The sequence below is a fragment of the Anguilla rostrata genome, chromosome 8 (assembly GCF_018555375.3).
Source record: "Anguilla rostrata isolate EN2019 chromosome 8, ASM1855537v3, whole genome shotgun sequence".
In the NCBI taxonomy this organism is placed as follows: Eukaryota; Metazoa; Chordata; class Actinopteri; order Anguilliformes; family Anguillidae; genus Anguilla; species Anguilla rostrata.
This window is the reverse complement of record NC_057940.1, coordinates 30,736,849-30,759,641: the sequence shown is the minus strand read 5'-3', so window position 1 is coordinate 30,759,641 and position 22,793 is coordinate 30,736,849. Positions and strand designations below refer to the sequence as shown.

The 22,793-nt window shown below is 39.7% G+C and overlaps 1 long non-coding RNA gene across 1 annotated transcript in view; it reads left to right on the top strand.

Annotated features, from left to right (window-relative positions):
- Positions 1-20,466, top strand: part of LOC135261396 (uncharacterized) — an 84,828-nt gene extending 64,362 nt beyond the window's left edge. Inside the window, exon 4 of the long non-coding RNA XR_010331916.1 lies at positions 19,729-20,466. This is a non-coding gene — a long non-coding RNA (uncharacterized LOC135261396). The remainder of the gene's footprint in view (positions 1-19,728) is intronic.
- The last annotated feature ends 2,327 nt before the right edge of the window (positions 20,467-22,793 follow it).

Here is a 22,793-nt window from a genome sequence, read left to right as displayed (position 1 = left end):
CACTGCCAGTCCAAAACTGAAGTCTCCCACGCTCATGCTTGGCATGGTGTTCTGACAAAGAAGTTGAAAACCAATTTTAATGTGAGAAAATGACAATTTGACAGATGAATAAAATGTATTACAGAACATCCCTCTCCCCTCCGGGGCTATTGCTGCAACATGTGCAACAGCCAACAACATTTTCATTTTACTTTTGTGGTTTAATAAGACAAATTTTCAGGTCCTTTGAGATTCAGAATATCCATCAGAGCTACACGTATAAACTCAAAGAAAAATATCCTAACATACCTGATCTAGCTGACCTACAGCGTGCTTGTCTGAAATCATGATTTGCCTCTATTACCGCTTATTGTATCTATTACTGTTTACACTTTACCATAAGGTAGATGGCTAGATTGAAGCAAGATCTGCTTTTAACAAATCACTCTGTATAAACAGCATGCATTTTTACATGTCAAATTCAGCACAAGGAACATTGTGGTATGATAGACATTTTCTACTCCAAATGCATCCAAACCCAAGCTTAAAATCCACACTTAATACATGCAATAAAAAAGGAATTGACTCAGTTCTTTTTATGAACATATACCACATATCAAATGTTATCTGGCTTCTATGGATTAGACTACCTCTGTATTTGTGGACAGGCTATTCAGCACTATCAGTGTCTTTTTCCACAATAACTACTGTGTACCTGAGGAAATCCTGAATGTTGAAAAAGAATAATTTGCTGGTCTGTTCTCATTTTCCAAAACTGTGTCCGTGCCACATGCTACAATGGCCATTGTTTCTCTAATGGAAAAACAATCACATGTGTTACACAGCATAGTGAGACAAGGAAAGATGAAGCACATTTGTAGTTACGGTGCAAATTTGGAAAGATGGGGAGGAGGAGAGGAATAATTATGTGGAAAACAATCCAAAATCCAATCCAAAGCACCAATAGAAAGTAATAAGACTCAGGCGGTGGTGCGGTCCATAGGATTTCCTCCACAAGGTTGGAGGTTAAGCAAAAAAAGAATACAATAAGGCTCTCATCACTGGTTCTTCACAAAATGGTTTGAGAGAGGCTTGAAGAGAACAAATGTTATTGAGAGAAACATGATAAGAAAATGGAAGACTGACACCCTGTAGCAAAGAGACAGTGACATAGAAGAAAGGCCGGAGGAAAGTTACTGAGGTGAGAGATGGATCTGAGAATAAAGAGGATAAAAGATGAAGCACTGAATCAAATGTATACTGCTGATCCCGGTCCTGTTAAGCATACTTTTTCCAGGACTTGCTTCCAGCCCCTATCTGCATTGGTCCATTGCATCTCAATCATTTCGATGTTGCCTTTAGAACAAGGTCATGATTAATTTGAATCATGTACACCCCCGTGGATCACAAATTGCTTCTATCGACTGAGTTACGTGCTTAGTAACTTAATTATTTGAAGACTAGCAATATGCAAACTGGATCTAGTTCATGTAAGGCTCTGAAAGCATGGCTTTATTTGGCTTGGAGTTGAGGAATTGTTCATGGGGGGAGGGGGGCATCTAATGCATGAGGCTTACTGTTCTTTGGTTACCAAAGAAGCTGTCCATAATGCTATCCTGGCTGTGACATCACTGACGAACATGATGGATTTTGAAGTGGTGTGAGTTCAGCCTAAATGAATAAGAAACAGCCTGTGAGCTGGAGTCTGGGAAAAGGTCATATGCGAAATAACTTTCAGGATGTTTCCAGCATGATGCAGTTTACAGAGCTTTGCCTAAACTGCAGCTCTGAAATGGCTACCTGATTTCACCTAGGAGAAAATTCATAATGCTTGAGCTTGGCTTAATGTGTGTGTGTGTGTGCATATGCGTGCATGTGTGTGTGTGCCAGTCAAGTACTTCTCCACCAATCTCAGCAACCATTTCTTTATGACCCTTGCTTTGAAGGAGCATTGTCATGTGGAAACAAGAAAGGGTCTTCCCCAAACTGTTGCCCGCAAAATTCTCTAGAATGTCATTGTATGCTGTAGCATTATGATTTCCCTCCACTGGAACTAAGGGCCCCAGACCATTATTCCTCTTCCACCAACCTTATAGTTGGCACTATGCATTCCGCCATATTCGTTTGTCAGACTGCCAGATAGTGAAGCATGATTTATCATTCCAGAGAATGCGTTTTCACTGCTCCGGAGTCCAATGGCGATGTGCTTTACACCACTCCAGCTGCTGCTTGGCATTGCACATGGTGATTTTAGGCTGGTGTACTGTATGATTGTTTGGCCATGGAAACCCATTTTATGAAGCTCTTGACGAACTGTTCTTGTGCCGATGTTGATTCCAAAGGTAGTTCGGAACTCTGCAGTGAGTGTTGCAACTGAGGACAGATGATTTTTATGCGCTATACGCTTCAGCATTCGGGGTTGTACTTAAGAGCTCAGTGTCTTCCAACATGTCATAGAATGCCCCCTTTCCAGCAAGTCAGTTCATCAAATTTCTGCACTGCTAGAGCTGCCCCAGGCAACTGTAAAGTGCTGTGGTTAAGAGGAAACATAGGAGAAACAGCAGCTCAGCAGCTAAGCATGGAGATTCCATGGCTGTATGCATGATTTTATGAACCTGTTAGCAATGGGTGTGGTTAAAATAGCCAAAACCACAAATTTGAAGGGGTGTCCACATACTTTTGGAAATGTATGTATACACACACACACACATACACACAGGTGCAACAAATCCCATAACAAGCAAGGTATATTGAGGTATTTTAACATTTCCCCAGTCCCCAGCTCATGGCTTGCAGAGTCATATGAAATAACCTCTGACTCTCACTTATATATGAATATGAATTCATGAATGTATAGGGTGATTTTCCTCCTCCCTGCTGCATTGCAGATTCAAACAAACAGGCCATAACCCCGACTGTATCGTCAGAATGTATATTAGGGCTGGTCCGTTTCCTTATTTCCATCCCCAGAAACTGAAGGTGCATCATGGTAACCTACACATTTTTCAGGCAATAAGTACACAGCTTATTACATTTACGAAAAAACTTTAAGTGCGCAGATGAAGTCCATGCCTTGTCCTGAACGAGGAGTGAGGTTGAGCACAAATGGTGGGGGCTGTCTTCAGCGGCACCCCGCCTGATCTGAATGTTGTACGACGTGTTCGAAGGGAAGCAATCCCTCAACCTCGACAGTCAGGAGTGCTTTATTCGTACATTTATGGTTTTTAGTGAAAGGTCAGAAACCACTATTTATTATTTGTCTAATGTGTGTGTGTATGTGTGTGTGTGTGTAAGACGATTTTAACACCACAGATTTGTTGTTAGACAAAGGCGCAATATCCTAACTCTTAACTACCTTAACTATTAAAAAAATAAGCAAGTGTTATTGCATTTTTACACAAAACTACGCAAAGAAAGGCTGTTAAATGGACTACTGTTTACACTGTTCCACAGTAGGATTGGACATTTTTCCTGAATATGGACTATTTTCAATTCCCAAGTAATTTTGCATATCCCACCTCAGGAATCCACAGGTTACTGTCTAAGCAATATTTTTTGGCTGCAGGTTAACTGTGCTACCTCTATGAATGGCCTGTTCTGTTACTTATTCTGTTACTTATTCTATTCTAAAATATTTCCGTGCTGATGAGCTGGACGTTTCTGTATTTTTCGTGAGATCGTGGAGAACTAAAGAAAAAAAAAAAGATTTTATCCCCAAATCTATGCACAGAAAAAATTTAATTTTTTTTTTTTTTTTTTTTGCTGTTTATTTGTTAACTATGCATTGCATGTTAAGATTTCTCCCATTTCCTGAAGTATAAAAATCCTGGGTCCTCCTGTCAATTTTCTTGGGAGACGAGACTGAAAGTGATCACAGGAATTCTGTGATTCCAGGTCTTGAGGTCTAATCCTATTCCGCAGCTTAAACTTTAATAAATGCAATTAAGCATGCACATCAGAATTCAGTAACCTTGTGAGTGCAGTCATTCTACTTCATGTCACAAATCAAATCCACCATCATCCCTTTGGATTCACAAATTTTTTTTTGACACTCTAAAACAGAATGCGAAATCACCTCATTGTTTATTTTATTTTTTTTAATAAGCTGATTTTGACATTCCTCACTATCATCCTCCGAGACTCTTGGGTAGTTTAAAGCAGGGAGGCAGTCTCGGAATTAGTCATTGCGGGCGTGTCACCTGACTAAAGAACTGGCATGGTTCTTCTGCTTCAATAAAGTAAAAAACCCCATTTATCCGCACCCCATGTGAAAATATGCAGATCCATCTATGTGGCGTATGCTCTAATGGTAATTCAAATGTGATAAACATTTTAAACATGTTTCATTGACGCTCATACAGCATCTCATTTTTTGGAAAACAGTTTTATTTTTTGTTTTTTTCTGGTTTGGACAGAATTTGGACAGTGCATTTCCTGCAAATGATTCTGCTCTCCCCAATACTAATTAAAAGGCAAATTTATTTTGAACATATTTGTACTGTACTTTTTGTATGCTGACACATACATTGTTACCTATTGATGTTAAGCATTATTGAAGGGTTATTATAAATGTGTAATATTTGAACATATGGCCAGTTTTGTCTTTGGAATTAATTTCACATTTGTCACAGTTTTGTAATTTTCCTTCAGACACGGTAGAGTATGCCAATGAAAAAAAATTAATTTTTTGTTTTTGTCCCTTTGACAGTTTGTGTGCTTCCTTCATTTTATTAAAATGTTCAATAAAAATGGTTCCCAATCTTATCATCTTATTGTCGTATTATGTAGTTATCCACTTATTATCTGCTTACAGCTCACTACCTGTATCCGTTCATCAATTGTTTCAAACATTGAAAATGTTGTACCCAAAAATGATAAATTACATCAAGGCATTCATCATGGCCGTTAATTGCTTTAAGCTCATGTCCTTGGATGCTGTGAAAAAATATAATATGAAAGTATTGATTCTTCTTCTCTGATGTATTTTTGGAGTTTAAACTCATGAAAGAAAGAGGGGGAACCTTTCAAAGCATAAATAAATCAGAGGTTCTTGGAGAACGATACACTGTGTTCCTGTTGATTATGTTGCACTACTGCTTACCTGAAGAACAGACGCGCTTGCAGGCCATTTACCCAAGTGACAATGTATCATAGGTGGAGTTTTGTCTCAGTGTGAGGCTATCAGTGGTGTATGGATTTCCCTTTCCATAACCTTTAAGCAAAGGATTGTGTGTTTACCTCTTATCAGTAACGATTCATTTTTTATCCTTCTGTTACATTTACTCAAAAACACGTGCTGTGATCCCATCCTCCCCTCCTCCCCCCACACACACACACACTTCACCGCCCACCCACCCATCTCTGTCAATTAGCAGCCTAAAATCGATCAGTGTGTCACAGCGAGAGGCATTTCTGCCCCTCTCTCTCCCCCTTTCATCTTAAAAGAAATAATCGCGCACGCATTTAGGTTATCGGGTGCTCTGAAGCATGATAAAAAAAAGGCTAAATATAAGCCCCGGAGGCAAGGTTTTGATGTGGGCCTGGTGTCGGCGCTGGCTGGGTCTGCCTGTTACTGACACGGAATGGCCGCTTGCCACAGTTTCTACACAGCACTGGAAACTCAAGTGCCTTTTTGCCCAGTGTAAGTGCATCTCCAGTGCCGTTTGCCTGCAGGCCAATTTAACGACTCGGCTTTGAGTTATAGCTCCGAGGAATTAATTAAGAGGCCCCCGTTCCATGTCCCCTCCCTCGGGGCTCGGGGCAGGCCCCGTTATCTCTGCGGTAGAGGTTGCTTATTGATTGCTCTCCACCCAGACGAATCTTACCACTGGCAAAACTGTTTTTCACTGATAAACACCATCAGTCCACCCCGCTGATGGATGATGAGTATCTACTGTACTGTACTCAGGCATGAGGGGGATCGGGAGGCTGTTAGATCTCTTTCTCCAAACACCGCTCCCTCTCATTCTGTCCCTTTTGCCCTTAGTCTGAGTTTTAATTTGAAATGCTTAATGCTAGCTAACATAAATCCAAATAATTGATCTTGATTAGGGCAGAGGACATGTTCTTTTGACGAAACGATGGATAACAATGGCTAAATTTGAAAAACATTAGATATTTTGTTACCTGGCACAGATACAGTCGCACGACTATTCTAATTATGTTTGTGTTCAGGCACTGCTCTCCCTGCTCTGCTGTACATACGCCGGCTACGAGAGGGAGGGGGAGGGCCAGCTCACGCAGTGAAACAAGAGTCAGCTGTATGTCACTTTGACATTTAAAAGAAAAAGTAACAAATACAAAAGTATAGTGTGTTGTTTATAGAAATAAGCAACTAAATACCGAAAAATCTTTTTGGGTGGGGGATATCTATTTTGGACAGGCCACCCAAATAAATTAATTGTATGGGAAACACTGCACTGTTAAAGGCCAAATAAGTACTGGTCAGTCGTCCAGCCCGGAGATGATCTCATCAGCTTTCCTCAATCTACATCACCTCACCATCCTCAGAAATAAGGCTTATGCGTTGTAGTGCTCATTCCCTTAGCATTTAGCGTCAGGTATGGCCCACACAACTACCAATGTAAAAGTTTTCTGTAATATTTCTGCATGTAAGCAGATTCCCTCCCCCTCTCTACACACAGGAGCAGATCCATCACTGTCAGGGGCGGTCCATCATTGTCAGTCCATCACTTGACTGTGAGCTCTTGAAAGGCTGCGTGGGCAATTACCAAAAAGTACCCTCTGAAGGACTACATCGGACTGAGACACTTCTCGACTTTGCCTTGACTGTGGTGGACTGCCAAGTGTGGAGTACTTCCAAGAAAATAAGATTATTTTTTCTTTTCCTTTTTTAATTTGTCAAAGAGCCGAATCTCCCTTTACTTACATTAACCAAACTGTGTGGCCACCAGATGAGAATGACTTTAAGTACAACTTCAACAAAGGAGTAGCCAAGACTGATTAAAGGAATAATAGTTTAGAGTTAGATTATAGAGATAGCAAGGGAATGCTCCATTTCCTCTGCAATGGGGGTGGGCTAGGGAGTGGGTGGAGTTCTAAGACTGACAGAAAATCATCAAAAAGGTTGACAGTACTCTGTGGTTCCCTGTGGATCCCCCTGGTGTTAGGGTGACACCTGTCATGTGTGGAAGGAGGGGGGAGCAAGACGACTGACAGATCCGACCCCTGCCTTGCTGCCATCTGATTTCCTTCTGGATTGGTTCCAGGTGGATATACCCTGAGCATCATGTAGTTTACTGTGTCAAAATATTGGACTCACTTTTTGAATATTTCTTCAGCAAGGTCATGTGAGCTCACTCCATTCTCCTTACAGATTTATGAAATGCAAGGTAATAGATGGGTATCAGAGACAGCCCTACCTTTCATTGGAGCATCGTCAATAAATCCTAAAGTTCTATGAAACATCAAATATCTCAACACTCATTTACTAGTGTGAGAAGCTATGGCTATGTTTGTGTTCCTTCTTGTCTACTGTTGTGTTTATTTCCACAGCAAACTGCTTCTTGCCTGTACATCAAAAATGTCAGCCAACCAGCCTAGTAAGGCCAAAGTAAAATGGCTTCCCATTGAATCCCATCTAGCTCTCACGGATGAACTACAGCTCAGGCAATAAAACACCCACAAGCACTCCCATCCATTATAACTCAATTATATCTTATAAATCAAAAGACAATAAAGCCTGATAAAGTCAAATAAATACAGTGGATGGCTTGCTTTTTTTCTGAAGTTGTTAGCCGCCATGTGATCTTCGATAAATTTTGCCCTACTAAATGAAAGTCAGTGCAGTGTGCTTGCTGGCACATTGAGTGCTGTGCAGATAAGACCTGGGTTTTTTGCACTGTAGTTGTTAGGTGCTCATTCGTTGGAGTGGATGTTGTTATGCTGTAATTGTCCATGCCACTAAATCATCTCAGCTCCGTACTACAGAGCTTATCTTCTCTCTGTGGCATCCATTGATGTGGCATATCTCAGATCCCAGAATCCTTTGGGTTGGCTGCAAAGGGCAGAATCCTGGAGAAAAGCTGGGATATAATGGCAGTCCTCCAAAATGGGAGAGAGAGAGTTTCAGTTTCACACGAAGCTCTATGGGATCTACTAACCTTATGATACCGCTACCACTGAACCAGCTGTGCATCCTGAAATCCCAGTGTTACACATTCACGGTGATCCAGAATTTTTGGAGGAAGCATTCTGTGGATATGAGATTGCAAATGAAATGCAAGCAGAGTCTTTCCCTGGCCTGATAATAAGCTACTGAAAGAGAAACAAACCCGAAGCTTTGTTCGGTAATGGCCCTCACCTATAAGAGTAATGAAGCAGAGTACTATTAAGAAAGCCATATGCAAGACGTCTCACTGCTGTTTTCATCCACCATGCATTTTTCTCTGCTTCCTGCTGAGTCGCACATAAGGTTTCCACTGATCCATTCCTTTCATCCTGTTTCACACAGAAAGGGGAGGAATAGACACATGCACCCACAGACAGGCTCTCTGAACCATGAAAAGCACAACCATGTTTTAATTGATTTTCTTTTTATCTTGCCTTTGTTTAACCAGTCACTTCAGCTGATAACTGAAGGCCATCAGCAATAGCAACCTGGGGAATGAAAGTAGGTAGGATCTGAAACGAATTGTTTAGCGAACAATGCCGCTCAACTGCCATTGCACCTTTGAACAAGGTTCATAACCTGACTTGCTTCAGTAAATATCCGACTGTTTAAATGGAAGTAAAAAGTTGTGTAAATCGCTCTGGATAAGAGCGTCTGCTAAATGGCAGTATAGTAATCTAATGATTAGGCGGCCAGATGTAGAGAGATAGTTCTCTGCATCACACAAAAAGGTCCCAGTTCTTCCTCTAGGACATGAGAAACGATGTTGAACAGCCGTATGGCAGCGAGCTATCAAGCCACATATTTTAGATCCCTTGTTGCCGGCATGCAGCCAGGTGCTGATCCAATGACCTGCCCTATTATTTCTGCCAGAAGTTTTCCAATACATCAGAGTTTCAGCAGTTTTAGAACAAACAAAAGACCTCCTTGGGCACTGTCATTCTCTTACTCAACAGAATCGATAACGCGTACATACTTCTCGCCTGATCTATGCGCCCCGCCTGCATGTGGCCAAAGAAGGGATTCATCTCTGACTGGACGATGGATTTATGCACTGCTGTGTTGCAATCGAAACCCCTTCACTTCATGTAACCCCATGGCAGGAGTTGGGCCCTAGGACCTACAGTATGCCTTAGGTTGAAAATGAGTAAAGCTGTAGCTGTGATTAAATTGATTGATCTGATTAAGTCGGCAATGATTAAACCTAAAAATACAATATCTGTTCAAAAATGATAATAATATATGAATGATACTCATTTGATTAATTGTCATATATTTTTTGTGATATCTAACAGGAAAAGATACTTTGAAATGAGGAAAATAGTATTCTCAAAAGGCTAAATCCAGTTCACTCACACACACATGCACACACACACACACATTTTCGGTAAAGAAAATCTCATACATTTTTTATCTTAATTTCTTCCGCAGTAATTTCAATGTTAAATGGGGATATTGTGAAAGGTGTAAATAATGTAATTTGTCCTCAATGTGTCAGCAGCAAAAGAAAAATGCAATGTGATGCTTCACAGCAGCCATGCAGGTTAAACAGATTGCCTTAAACAATTACTCACAGCCTGGCACTGTCTTAACTTTCTTGTTTACCCATTCCTACCTCTTGAATAACACCTCAGGCAATAAGTCAATAAGTCTTAAGTCAATAAGTCTCCAGTTAGTTGTGAATGAAAGGAATATCTGCCCACAGCAAAACTGCAATGCCCAATCATATGCAGCTGTGCTTATTCTGCAAGCTCTGCAACTGCACTCGCCTCTTATGTATGTGATGTCAGCAGCTTCTTCCATTCATCGCACATCCCACAAGCTAAGGTTACACAGACATGAGCTGGAGGAAGACAGTGCACGTGCAGCTTTAGCAAGCCGACTACAGAGGTCTGATCGGCCAGCAAGGGTCACTAGAGCAGTTACGTCATGGCTGACTTAACCTTTCTTAACCTTGGGCAACGCTGCCCACCAATTATGTGTTGCCCTTTGGGGCCACTGGGCATGGGCGGCACTGGCATTGGATTCAGTCCCGGACTGGACCGTGAGGCAGAAAAACAATGTTTTAAAAGGATAAGACACCAGCAGCCCCTTCATGCCTTTGTGATTTCTTGCACAAAAGCCCATCTTTGATCACATGAGATTATCAGGCCGGGGGGGAGATCATGTGTCAGGCTCCAAATTGATATGCCTTTCCAGGTGTGTGACTGATGGATTCCTCCACAGCGAAAGCCATCTTTAGTGGTAGCCAGGTCTGCTGTAACCGTATTGACCGGGAAGTTCTCGTAAAAGATGTTTTGCTAAGGCAGCAGATGGCACAAACACACATCTGCATCCCCATTTGATGCATTTTTCGCAAAAATTGGCCATTCGTTCTGCACTGCGATGCTGTTTGAAATACTGATTGACAGCTCTGTAAAAAAAATAGACTGTTTTTGTAGAACGGAGACACCGGTATGCCTTGTTATGGACCACAAATCAATAAAATGCTTTAGTCTTCTGTTTATATTAAATTTATTGGATTAATTGTATGAAACAAATAGAAATCACAGCCCAGATTAGGGAAACATAAATATTTTCTTTTTTTATTGAAAAATTTATACTGATTACCAATGTGATAAACTATTCATGTTTCCAGATTGAAAGACACCTGTGCGAATCTTATTTCATGACAAGCTATACTTCAAGACAAATATGCAGCACAATTATTCAGATCGCACTGGCTTTGTGCAAAAGCTGTAAATGAAATACTCATTACACCTCTAGGAATTCATGCAGTAGGTGTTTGTGAAAATGGTCAAGCACCAGCTCCAGGAAGCCTCCGCCAATTTCACTCATTGAGCAATAAATACATTTTTTTTTTTTTTTTGGCGGCATGGTGGTGCAGTGGGTAGCACTGTCGCCTCACAGCAAGAAGGTCCTCTGGCCTGGTGTAGAATCCGGCCTGGTCCTTTCTGTGTTGAGTCTGCATGTTCTCCCCATGCCCACGTGGGTTTCTGGTGCTCTGGTTTCCTCCTATAGTGCAAACACATGCAGGTAGGCTAATTGGAGGCGGCAGTACGTCCCACTCCTCTTTTATCACCAAGGCCGACCCTCATGTCAGCAGACTAGAGTCTGTGTGACCCACACAGCCTAGGCTAACAACATGTGATTGGAAAAGTACTGGTGTGAAGGAACAGAGGAGTGTGTGTGGCCCTTAGAAAGTGTATAAATTGAACACAGACAGAAGCTTTTTTTGAGGTTCGCTTCCCAAGCTCCTGCGAGAGCTCTTGAACTGTGTCTCCTATCTGCAGATATAATAAAAGGCTTGAAGCAGTTTCTCAGTCTCTCGTCCTTAGATTAGTAAACCGTGTTGATTCAATGCATGCTGGGATAGGCTCCAGCACCCCCCCACGACCCTGCCCAGGATAAGCAGGTATAGATAAGGGATGGATATATTTTTTTAATCAATTAAAATTTCTCAGAACTTAAGAACACATCCCTCCCCATTGTCTCTAGTTTCAATAGCTGTGCATTATGCACTTATAAGTTGTAATGCAGATTTGTGTCAAACCCCACCAAACCTCCAAACAAACACCTCAGCTGCATGATGGCTATGTCTAGAATATATTAATTTGTGCAAGACAGTACAATACCTGGGCTTCAAAAGCACAATATTAGAATTAGACACTCAACTATTTCCTTTGAGTTAATGAACTTACTAATTTCCTGCCTCCGGGTATTGTGCCCATTCAAGGGTACTTTAAAATCTTCTGGAAGCTGAGTGGACTTGAATTCACATCAATTGGTGATACGCAGTGAAGTATGGAGATAATTTCGTTTTGCACGACCAGGCACCGAAAATTGACAATGCAACCTCATGAATATTTCACTCTGATCTTTTTTCCTCCTTAAATACCAATGCCTTACCCATTTTAATGCTACAATTTGTAAGTGCAAAAATTCCCCAACAGAACCAAGGTTTCTCTCTCGCACAAAATGTAACATAAGGTGAACAGCCAGAAGGGAGCAATAAATAAAATAAAATTAAATAAAAAAAAATTAAAATAAATTAAAAAAAAATGAAATATATATATATATATGTACATCCGTTTTGCTTGTTGAGCTCTTCTCTTCCCTCATGGATAACATCTCCTCAAACACCCAATCCTCTCCAACCCAAACTACTCTTACATGAAAACTGCTTTCTGCTACCTTTGCCAAGGTTTTTGCTCCTTCAGCTGTCATATGTAAGCTTGTTTCCACTGTAGCACTTAGCTCTGTGCTGCAAATCCGTGCTCTTATGCCTTGCCACTGGATTAAGTGCAGAGTCACCTGCAACGTCAATTTGCTCTTACATCTCCATTTGGAGATTTGTCAATAACACCTGGATCCTGCTGAAATGAATGAAAAAAGCATCCATTTTGCAGTACTCAACAGGCAATGATATGTTTATATTTTTATGAGCAGAAGTATGGATACAACAGTTTATTTTTGTGTTGGACAAGGGAGTATTAATTAAAAATGTATTTATTTTCTGAATCCAGCAGTTCCAACTATCAATACCCTTCTTAAAATGTTCAGCACTCTGAATATGTGTGGTATTGCATGCTTATTCAGTCCATGTTCTAGATTTGGGTCTGAGTTTTACTCACTGTTATCCAGCCAACTGAGTAATCTTGCTTTCTGAAACAGGTCCTAGAATTGCTGAATACCAAACAAGGAATATCGCAAAATAGTTGCTCCGGTACTATGGAGTAGCTACCGTACGATGTTCCCACACGTTAAGGGGTGCACTAAGTGTACAGATAGTTATAACACTGCATAATTACTGTTACCATCTATATGGAATCATTCATGTTGCCAAAAAAGCTATTTTCAATATCTCTGAACACCTCACCTCTTCACTTGAAATTGTGCTTGCAGCGTTCGTGGGTGTGTCCACAACGGAGGATGAAGAAGGCGTGAGTGGAGTTTACAAACAGTGAGTCTACAAGGGCCACAAAAACCTACAAAGTATACCTTTAATTAAATAAGGAGGAGTCAATTAAAATAATGAACTGAAATCATACACTCGTTATTGAATGTGGGCTCACTACTTCTAAATTACAAAACAAAACAGGAGACATTTAACAAGATGCTAATTTGTAATTACCAGAAAAGAGAGACTGATAAACCAGACTTTGCCAGATTATTGCCCTCTTCCAGTTTCATTTCCACAGGAACAAAGGAAATGAGCTAAAATACACAACCAAGGAACCACCACCAAAATAAACAGAGGAATATTTTGTGCTCCAAGGCTCCAAGACCAGCTGCCACAGCAATAGTGGTGTGTCCTTCTTTTTGAACAATTTTTTTGATGAATGATTCGTACTGACTCACCTCCATGTAAAGATTTGTTCATTTGGATAAGCTCTCGATAAGTTGCGAACATACCATTTGCTGAAGCTGCAGCTACTCCTATTTAACTGTTTTCACCATTGGGCTGTGTACTAGCAATTATCCAATGGCAGCATTGATCCGCTTGAGCAGGGCGTGCTGTCTGAGCCCCTCCCATGTGTGTCATCAAAAGCGACAGTTCCTAATCTTAAAGCAGTGGCAGTGCTGAAGAACAAATACGTGAAGTGACCGGATCCGCAATGAGCTAGCTACACAGCTGTCTTCATATTGCAATGACAAACACTTGCCTGCGTAAAATTGAAAGCAATTGGCTTACAACTTAAGCCAGCTCTTTGACTGCATGATATACTGTAGCCAAAATAAAATGTGAATGAAAGAGTGTGTTTTCAGTATGCATTTCCCGACTGATTCTGTACCAATAAAGCTACGCATTAATTCGAAATTGTCCCACACTGCTAAATATTGTGCTATTTTAATAAAATGAGTCCCAGGTCCAGTTGAACTATTTGGAACCTATCACACAGTGCTTATTTGCATGTAAATAATGGCCACCTGTGTGTCTATAGAAAATAAGAAAAGCACAGATAGCATAAAATAATGTGCACTGGTAAAACTGATAAGGATGACAATATATTAACTATATAAGATCTACTTATTTTGCATAATGGATATCACTGAGAAAGAAGTTTCAAAATATTTTACAGGTATAACATTACATTACATTACTGGCATTTAGCAGACGCTCTTATCCAGAGCGACTTGCACAACTTTTTAAATAGCATTTACATTGTATCCAATTATACAACTGGATAGATACTGAAGCAATGCAGGTTAAGTACCTTGCTGAAGGGTACAACGGCAGTTCTGCACCTTTGGCACCACTTACTCTGCTTGTACTCTAACGAGCTGGCTTGTAACCTTGTATTATATTTACAAATATGTGTGTTCTGTTTTTACACCCCCACACCCCAGTCTGCCATTTTATGCTCCAGTGTATTTGAAGTAGATAACAAAATAAAGTGGATAATTTAGCTGCATGTTCCCCCTTTGTAAATATCGTTAACAAAGGAAGCTGTTTTCATTCATTATTTTGTAAAGTATTTGCAGGAAAACATAGAGGACTACAGAGCTAAACATAGTCCCTGTAATCATCAATACTCTCTTTCAGGTCAGGTAATTTAGATTAATTAGTGAGAACACAAAAGTAAATTAGACAGAACACTTAAATTTCCTCACCACTGCAGTTTCTATAGGGTGCTGAGTCTAGACGTGACTCAGGTGGAACAGTTTTTGCTTCTTTTTCTTCTTTTTTATAGAAATGACCAATAATCAGTTTAACAGTTAGCCTCTTGCAAAATGACTGAAAATCATTACAGTATTTTCTATGCCTGGCCACATTTAGGATGCATCACTGCACTTACTTTAATTTGTTTGTTTAGTTATTTATTTATTTATTTATTTATTTAATTTATTAATTAAATAAAACATTTACTCTCAAAATAACCCCCTCCCCCCCGCCATGCACACATGCAAGGCCTGTAATTTTTTTTCTCACCTGAACTTTACAGAATGTCTGACCTCTGAAGCGAATGACACATGTCTGATTTGTCTTCCCTAAGGAATATTTGTAAGGACCCAGTTTTGAACTGAATTGAATGCTATTTTGATGGATGAGCTCAGCTTTCCTGCAACCATTTATACCTCCTTACAGTACCGAAGAGCTTAAAGTCTCAAAGAGCTCACTTCGACAACCAACAATGTATTGCACCAACTTGAATGATTCAAAGCAGCCGTTTTGTGCCAGAATGCATAAAATCAGTTGAGGTGACAAGGGATGGCATTATCCAGCTTTAGATGATGGAAAATGTAAAAGATTAGTCCTTTCCCACAGGTGCATAATGTGCACCCAACGTTGTTGACGAGGCAGTCCTTTCCCAGGTGTTGTAAAAGCAAACTCTGCAGAAAGCATAAAATCTGAAGGGACACAATTTGAATATTGAGCAGTGATTTGAACGTACAAAGGGACAACTATTTTTGAAAGTTTAGTTTGCGGCTAGTTTTATGAGGACATTTTGTTTTTTTTTCTGTCACTGGTGCTCCAGGCTAGTTTCACCCTTTTTAGAGATCTCCAGACCTGCAGTAATATGTCTGGTAAGAAATAGCTTGTTTAGGTGGAGAGAAAAAACATCTGTCTAGTGTGGACCTGGTGGAGAATGAAGAGTTTCTGGGAACACTGCATGTTTATTTTCTTTATTTTGCATCCAGTGTCCCCACTTACAGGAACTGTGTTATGTAAATTACCTATATTTACAAAAAAAAAAGGAAAATAATATGAAGTAGGATCTTTGTTTGCTTTCAGGAGGAGAGAAATATCTGCTGTATTAATATATTTGTGGAATGGGCCCCTTTCAATTGCTGTATTTATCATGTCCATCAACAGCTTAAACAAATTTTAAATGATCCAAAATATTTCCATATGTTTCAGAATTATATATTTGAGCATACAATTTTTGAAATGGCAAATTAATCTGAATGAGATCAGTAATAAGTATTCCATGAGAAGACAACAATAGGAATACAAGAAAAATGCTCATAATGCAGTTTGAGAGCTAACAAGTGGCTGGGTCGGCTACCATTTAAATAATAGTGTTGTTTCACCCTGTGCATGAGAAATTCAGATCACATTGTTAGAAGAGAATTCAGTTCACTTTTAATAATTTCAACTGATATAGAATCCAGAAAGTTTAGCTGCTTATGTTCAAGATAAGCTATTATTTTCTAGATTTGTGATCTTTGCAAGCCTTGGCTTTGTTCAACTGAGAGGCAAAATACTGCAGACTTATCCATGATCAAGCCTTTAGTAGCTTCCCACAAAATGTGAGAGTCTGATACTGAGCCTTAATTAATGTTTAAAAATAATTTTGAGTTCAGATACAAATTTAGCAATGAAGCCATTGTGTAATAACTTGTTATTAAAATGCCAGAGAGGGTAATATCAGAATAAAATCGATTCTTGAATAATTTTGGAGTCTGGTTGAAAAAGGTATACTCCTTAGCTGATGGGTTAACAGCACGCCACTACTATAACTACTCATGCAAAGTCATCTGTAAATCTGTTCTGCGATGATCTAGACTGGAAGCAGACTAGATCGTTCAAGAGAACAGTTGAAAACTGCATTCATAACAGCACTAAGATCACAGCAGAGTCACATTTCAATAAGTGTTTAGAGAGGGAGTTCATGTTTTGTCTTTATTTGCTTTCGTTATGAGTTAGGCTATATTTTGAATACACGCGTAGGCATGGTACATATGGGAAAAATAATAACACACCTTTATGCTTTTCTTTAGCTTCAATTCCTACATGCTTTTTGTTCTAATAATATAATTTGACATTTTCATATCCAACAAGCATTTCGCCTGCAGGTCATAGACCACACTGAGTTTGTAATGAACTATGGGAGCCAAGAAAAGTACACAAATGTTTTTTCAAGAAAAGATATGAAAAAGACCAGAACATTGTCCTGAAATGGTCAAATGCCAAAGGACATATATCACTGATTTTTAATGTCAAGTTTCTGAGAGTATGAAAGCTGATTTATTACTTGTACATGCACATGCAATGTGTAATGTATTAGATTGGAATGGAGTTCTTCCCAACTATGCCATCAGGAGCAATTTATCAAATTTTAAGGAGTTATATGTCATATAGCAGCACATTACATGTGTCTTTGGGTTACCACCTGCAGGTAGTTAAAATGTGTATGAATACGTTGTTACAATTGTGTGGACATTGTGAAGTTTTATCTGAACTCTGTGTTTTACGTGAGGTCAGAAGGTATGCAAGTTAATGTTCTTAAGGGCTGTGAGTCTGTGGTCATTGTGGTTATTTCTATTGTAAATCCTGAAAAGTTCCAAACTGTATAGGTATGGGGCATGCCCTGCCAAGCCGTAACTTACCTGCCATCCCAATAGAATGTATATGTAAGGACATGAATAATAATATTAATAATAATAATAATAATAATAATAATAATAATAATAATAATAATACACATATTGGGCTATGTTTGAATATTTGGGCAAATTTAAGTCATTTTGATAATTTTTTTCACAGTAGAAATGCTGAGGGCACAAAACGGACAAGTAGCACTCTGTGAGAATTCAGTGGCTTTCATGCATGGTATGGAGGGCGACTTCTTACATAGAACATGAAGTATTATGTATTCCTGACTTTATGAATTTTAAAACTGAAATAAATTAAATGAAAAGCCAGATGGACTATCACACAATGACTGTGAAAGCTTTGAAATATACCTTTTTAGGAAAGTGCACTCTATACATTTTGTTCAAAAATCTATAAATATTCACATTTATAACATTTGTTCCCGCATGCTACAGGCAAATATCTTTAGGGGAAGTCTTGTTCTGTTGTATGTACCTAGTATGCAGTCACATAAATATCATAAATGACCACTTCTGTGTTCTGTGTGCAGCTATTGAACCTGTTGGCTGCTTTTAGTATGCTGGTACGGGTAGATTTCAGGCACCTCAGCTGGGAGTGTGTGTTAAGGTGGAGAAAAACCTGATGACTGAAAGTCTCCTTCCCTCGGACAATAGTTCAAGCAATTTTGTACTCCCCCTAAGTGCTCCTGGTCAGAGCTAGTACTGCTACAGACACAATTACACACCAGGTCATGAGATTTCACTATACCCTGGATCACATTATCATGCACCCAGAAGCACAGTTTAAGCAGTGGTTTAAGCAGCAATTACAGTGATTGCTGATGCACAGGGATTCCTGATTCACATGAATGGAGAAGCAAGGAATATAGAAATCTGCACTCTGGGACAAAGTAGGAGATACATGTCTCTGCTGTTGCAGTTTAATGCAAAAAAAAAGGCATTTTGCCAAAAATAGTTATGAAAATAAGAATCTGAAAGCACAGTATTTTGTCACCTTTGCACAATACCAGGTAGATGAAATATGTCAGACAAGATTACAGTTAACAAAAGGAATGGCAGACAGTGCAGCATCGGGAATAGAACAATGAATTAATAAGGAAATAAAGCAGCTTCACCCACGGCTCAGCTCCTGGAATCGACTGGGGAGCTTGGAGCCAGCGGCAATTAAGACGCATGGCTCTGAGAAGAAGCTCCCCGCACTCTGGGAGCGGAGTCGGACTCACTGTGGGGAGCTAATGATTCCTGCTTCTATAAGGCACAGTGACAAGTCTGCTGGGAACACAGCGGAACAGCCTGCCAGGCTGCACCCCTCCATCACCCCATCACCCCCCCACCACCACCACCCCACACACACACAAACAAACCCACAGACACACAGACACACACACACACACACACAAACCTACAGATACAAACACACACACACACACACACACACACACACACAAACCTACAGATACAAACACACACACACACAAAAACCCACAGACACACACATGCATGTACATACACACATATACACAAGCACACGCGCACAGACACACATACACACACATTGACGTGCACACACACATAAATCCCTCTTAGACAGTGAATCAGAATGGTCATATTAACTGAAAGATGTACAGCCCCCCTCCCCCCCCACACACACAAACACACACGTACAAGTGACAGTGGCGCTTAAGGGAAAAGCTGAGTGTGGCCGAGAGGAGGTTTAGAGCTCTTTGTTCTACTCTTGCTCTTAATTGCTTAAACAGGAGCTAATTAATGGATTAAGAGGAAGTGACAGTGCTCATATACACTCTCCCTCCCCAGAGTATGCTCATTGGGACTATGGTGTAGGCCGCCAAAAGGATGCTTTGCCACTATTTCTACAGTCTTGGAATGTAAATGTTGAGTTTTCAGATTAAAGAAATAAGAGCTGATCAATCGGCACTGAAGTTGGAACAGAAACAAAGGCACTTGCAGTCTTATAGTGTTTACCACACTTACCGTTCATATGAGGCCATACCCATTGGGGATAAATTACGGGTAAAAAGAAAATAGCTTAATAAACTTATTAAAGTACTTCTACTACAAACCCACAAGCTTTCCATAGGAGGAACAAAACAATTTCTAAGTGTGCTGCATAATGGCGCAGTTAAAAGGAGATGGTTGGCAGCATTTGATACGAAAAAAAATTCTCAGCAGCAATGTCTTGAGAGATTCACGTCTAATCAAAATCAGTCATGTCCTGTGCTGCTATTCTTATTTTTCTTTTCATGTTGTTTTCACAGAAAATACTAATGGAGTTCCCAAAGCCAGCGACATCTGATGTGACGGAAATTCTCCATTCCTTTCCAATGTGCCCAGCCCGTGCTGTACCCTGTGTGTGTCTGTGTGAGCTGAGCTCCACTTGAGGTAGGTGGTATACACTCTAAGAACACTGCAGTGTTTCCCCTTTTCACACCCCATGTAAAATCCCTTTAAAGGCTTACGTGGCAGGATGCCATTCAGCCTAGCTGTGGAAATGCCCAAGCGCTGTATTCTTCTCCAGTGCAAGAGCAGGTTTAATCTAGAAAAGGTTCAACACAACACAATCCCAGGCCATCCAATCTGAGAGGAAGACTAATAAGTGAGCCAGCTAACCACATTTTGGTCTCTCCAAGGAATCTTTTCTAAATCAAAATTAAACAGAGCAGAATGATGCCTTTTATTGTTCTTTGATTATTGCATAAAACCGTAGTAGCTAATCAACTTTTGTTTATGTCTACACTGAATTTGTGTACCACATGGGTAGAAAACCAGGTAAAGTAGCTACATGATTAAAAACCATCTAGGGGGAGCTAAAGACAAAAATGGAATTCCCTCTGGTAGTAGTAGTATAGTTTGATCTTTCCAGTTTGCTTTTCAGTTGATTTTACAGTTTACAGTGTTTGCTGTGTATTCAAAGTTAAGTTTGTTGTATTTCATTAGTATTTTCCTGAAGGACATATCAACAGTTCTCGGTCTCTTATTTGAACTCACACTCATGTCCAGGAAAATGCCTCCCGCAGACACTGTCTGCCCATCTCCATTCATGGTTTGCAGATCCCCTTCCCATTTTGAAAACACCAGAGTAACAAAGTAATTTGGGCTGGTGTTGAGTATAGATGGGAGGGGAGCCAAGGATTCAGTGTAATTGTTCCAAGGGTTTCCCAATCACAAAATCCTATTCCTGTGGATATTAGAGCAGGGTGTCTGTAACTCGCTGGTGGGACACGCGGTGATGGATTAGTCCCAGAACTAATGTGGTCATCCACCTGTGAAATGAAAACCACAGTGTCTGCGAGCTGTCAGGCTGGCACTGAGCATCCTGTAAGACACAATACACACTGTGAGCACACAGGCATACATACATACAAACACACGCTCACACACACACTCACACAAACACACACATACAAACACACACAAACACACACATGCACGCACGCACACACACGCACACACGCGCACACACGTACACTCACACGCAAGCACACATACCACCACACACACACATTTTTTAGTATGAAACACCATTTAAGTTGGAGCAGAGTTTAAGCACATTAGCAAACATTCTCAGGAGACTGATCATGATGCTTTCAGTTTTTAAGTAGAAAGGGACCCCACTCTCATACTGAAAAAAAGATACCCCCACTTTAAAAGAACCCTTTTAACATTTAACATTTGCATATTAGCCTGGATTACAGCAAACAATGCTTCTGAAAAGAGGATCATTAACATTAGCAATACACTAAAGTGTAGTTTGCTTTGGGTTAATCATAGCTAATTAGATTTAATGCAATCTGGATCATACTGCAGAGCATTAAAAAATAAAAATAAAATAAAATAAAGACACACACACACACACACACACACACACACGTTTCCTTCAACTAAACAGCTGTTCTGTGGGAGATTGAAAAGCATGTAATTTAATACCAATGGTTTATCATCAACATTTATTTGCAGTTGTATATATGCAGATGTTGCCTTGAATGTGAATTATTTATATGCTTTCAGTTACAGTTACTTCCATATTATTCCATATTGAAATTTTTCAATGGCCGCTTACATTCACACAAGAACAAAAACCAAATTAGCCACATGCTCGCTTACAAAATGTGTGTTAAAATGCAAAGCAAAATAGTCACAAAGTGCAAGAAACTAAAAGCTTGAATTACAAATATTTATACAACATTCCCAAGATGGTCTGTAACATTTATCATGCATTTTTGGGGGAGGTTACAAATAAGAAAATCAGTTTACACAGCTTAAACTTTGAAGGAATTAATTCAAAGATGGGCCCATGAATGAATAAATCATATTTCTTCATATTTTAATAAGAAAGTTCAGATTAATTGGGACCAGGCGCGTAGCAATCCTTGAAGAGATTTGCATATTCAATATTTTATAAGCATAAACAAATTTTCAGTAGATCGAAGAGCCATCAAGCAAATTGTAGAAAAATATACTTTCATCTACAGCTTTGGAAACTGGGTCTTCTTCATTTAGAATAATTTTACAAAATATACCATGATGCAAATCAGGGTGATTATATGAGATTAAAGTTTCCATGAATGCTCTCAAATGTAAACTGGGGTTGTCCTGGGATTTTACAATTGACAATTGCACGATTTTCACTGAGGTTTGGAGTATTGTCAAAGATGACTCTAAATTGTATGTTAAAATGTTTGAATAGTTATATATATATATATATCTGCCACATGATCTGAATTCATGCATCTGTATGAATTTGATAGAATTGTGAAGATATTTAATTGGTTTAGTGTACATTAGTGCATGTGTGTATGTTTGTATGCTTGTGTGCATGAGTGTCACTTTACGCTCTGTGCACCGGGTTGCACTGAGGTGACAGCAATGTGAACTATTCCTGTGCCCCACAAGGATTTTGCTGTTGATGACTTCACCTAGGTCAGGGTGTGAAAACGTGATTAAACCCATCTTTGCTGGCCCAAGGCACCATCCTCACCAAGGTACTTTCCCATTGAGGTGCTCAGCTAAAACATATAAATGCTATCCATTTCTAGATATGAAGGTATATGTTATCTTACTGTAGCTCTGCCATTAAATAAATTCATATCATGTTACCGGGCCTCACAACTTGCACAAGCACAATACAAATAGAAACTAATGAAAGAGGATACTGCAGATACCAGTCATAACACTGACCTGACACAACATTTCAAAATCACAAAGGGTAAATATAAAAGAATAATGATGTGCAGTCAGCTAGATCTGAGATGCACTGCAATAACCAATAAGAGAAACAAACCTAGAATATTCAAAGGAATCCACAACCGTCGTCACCCAGAAT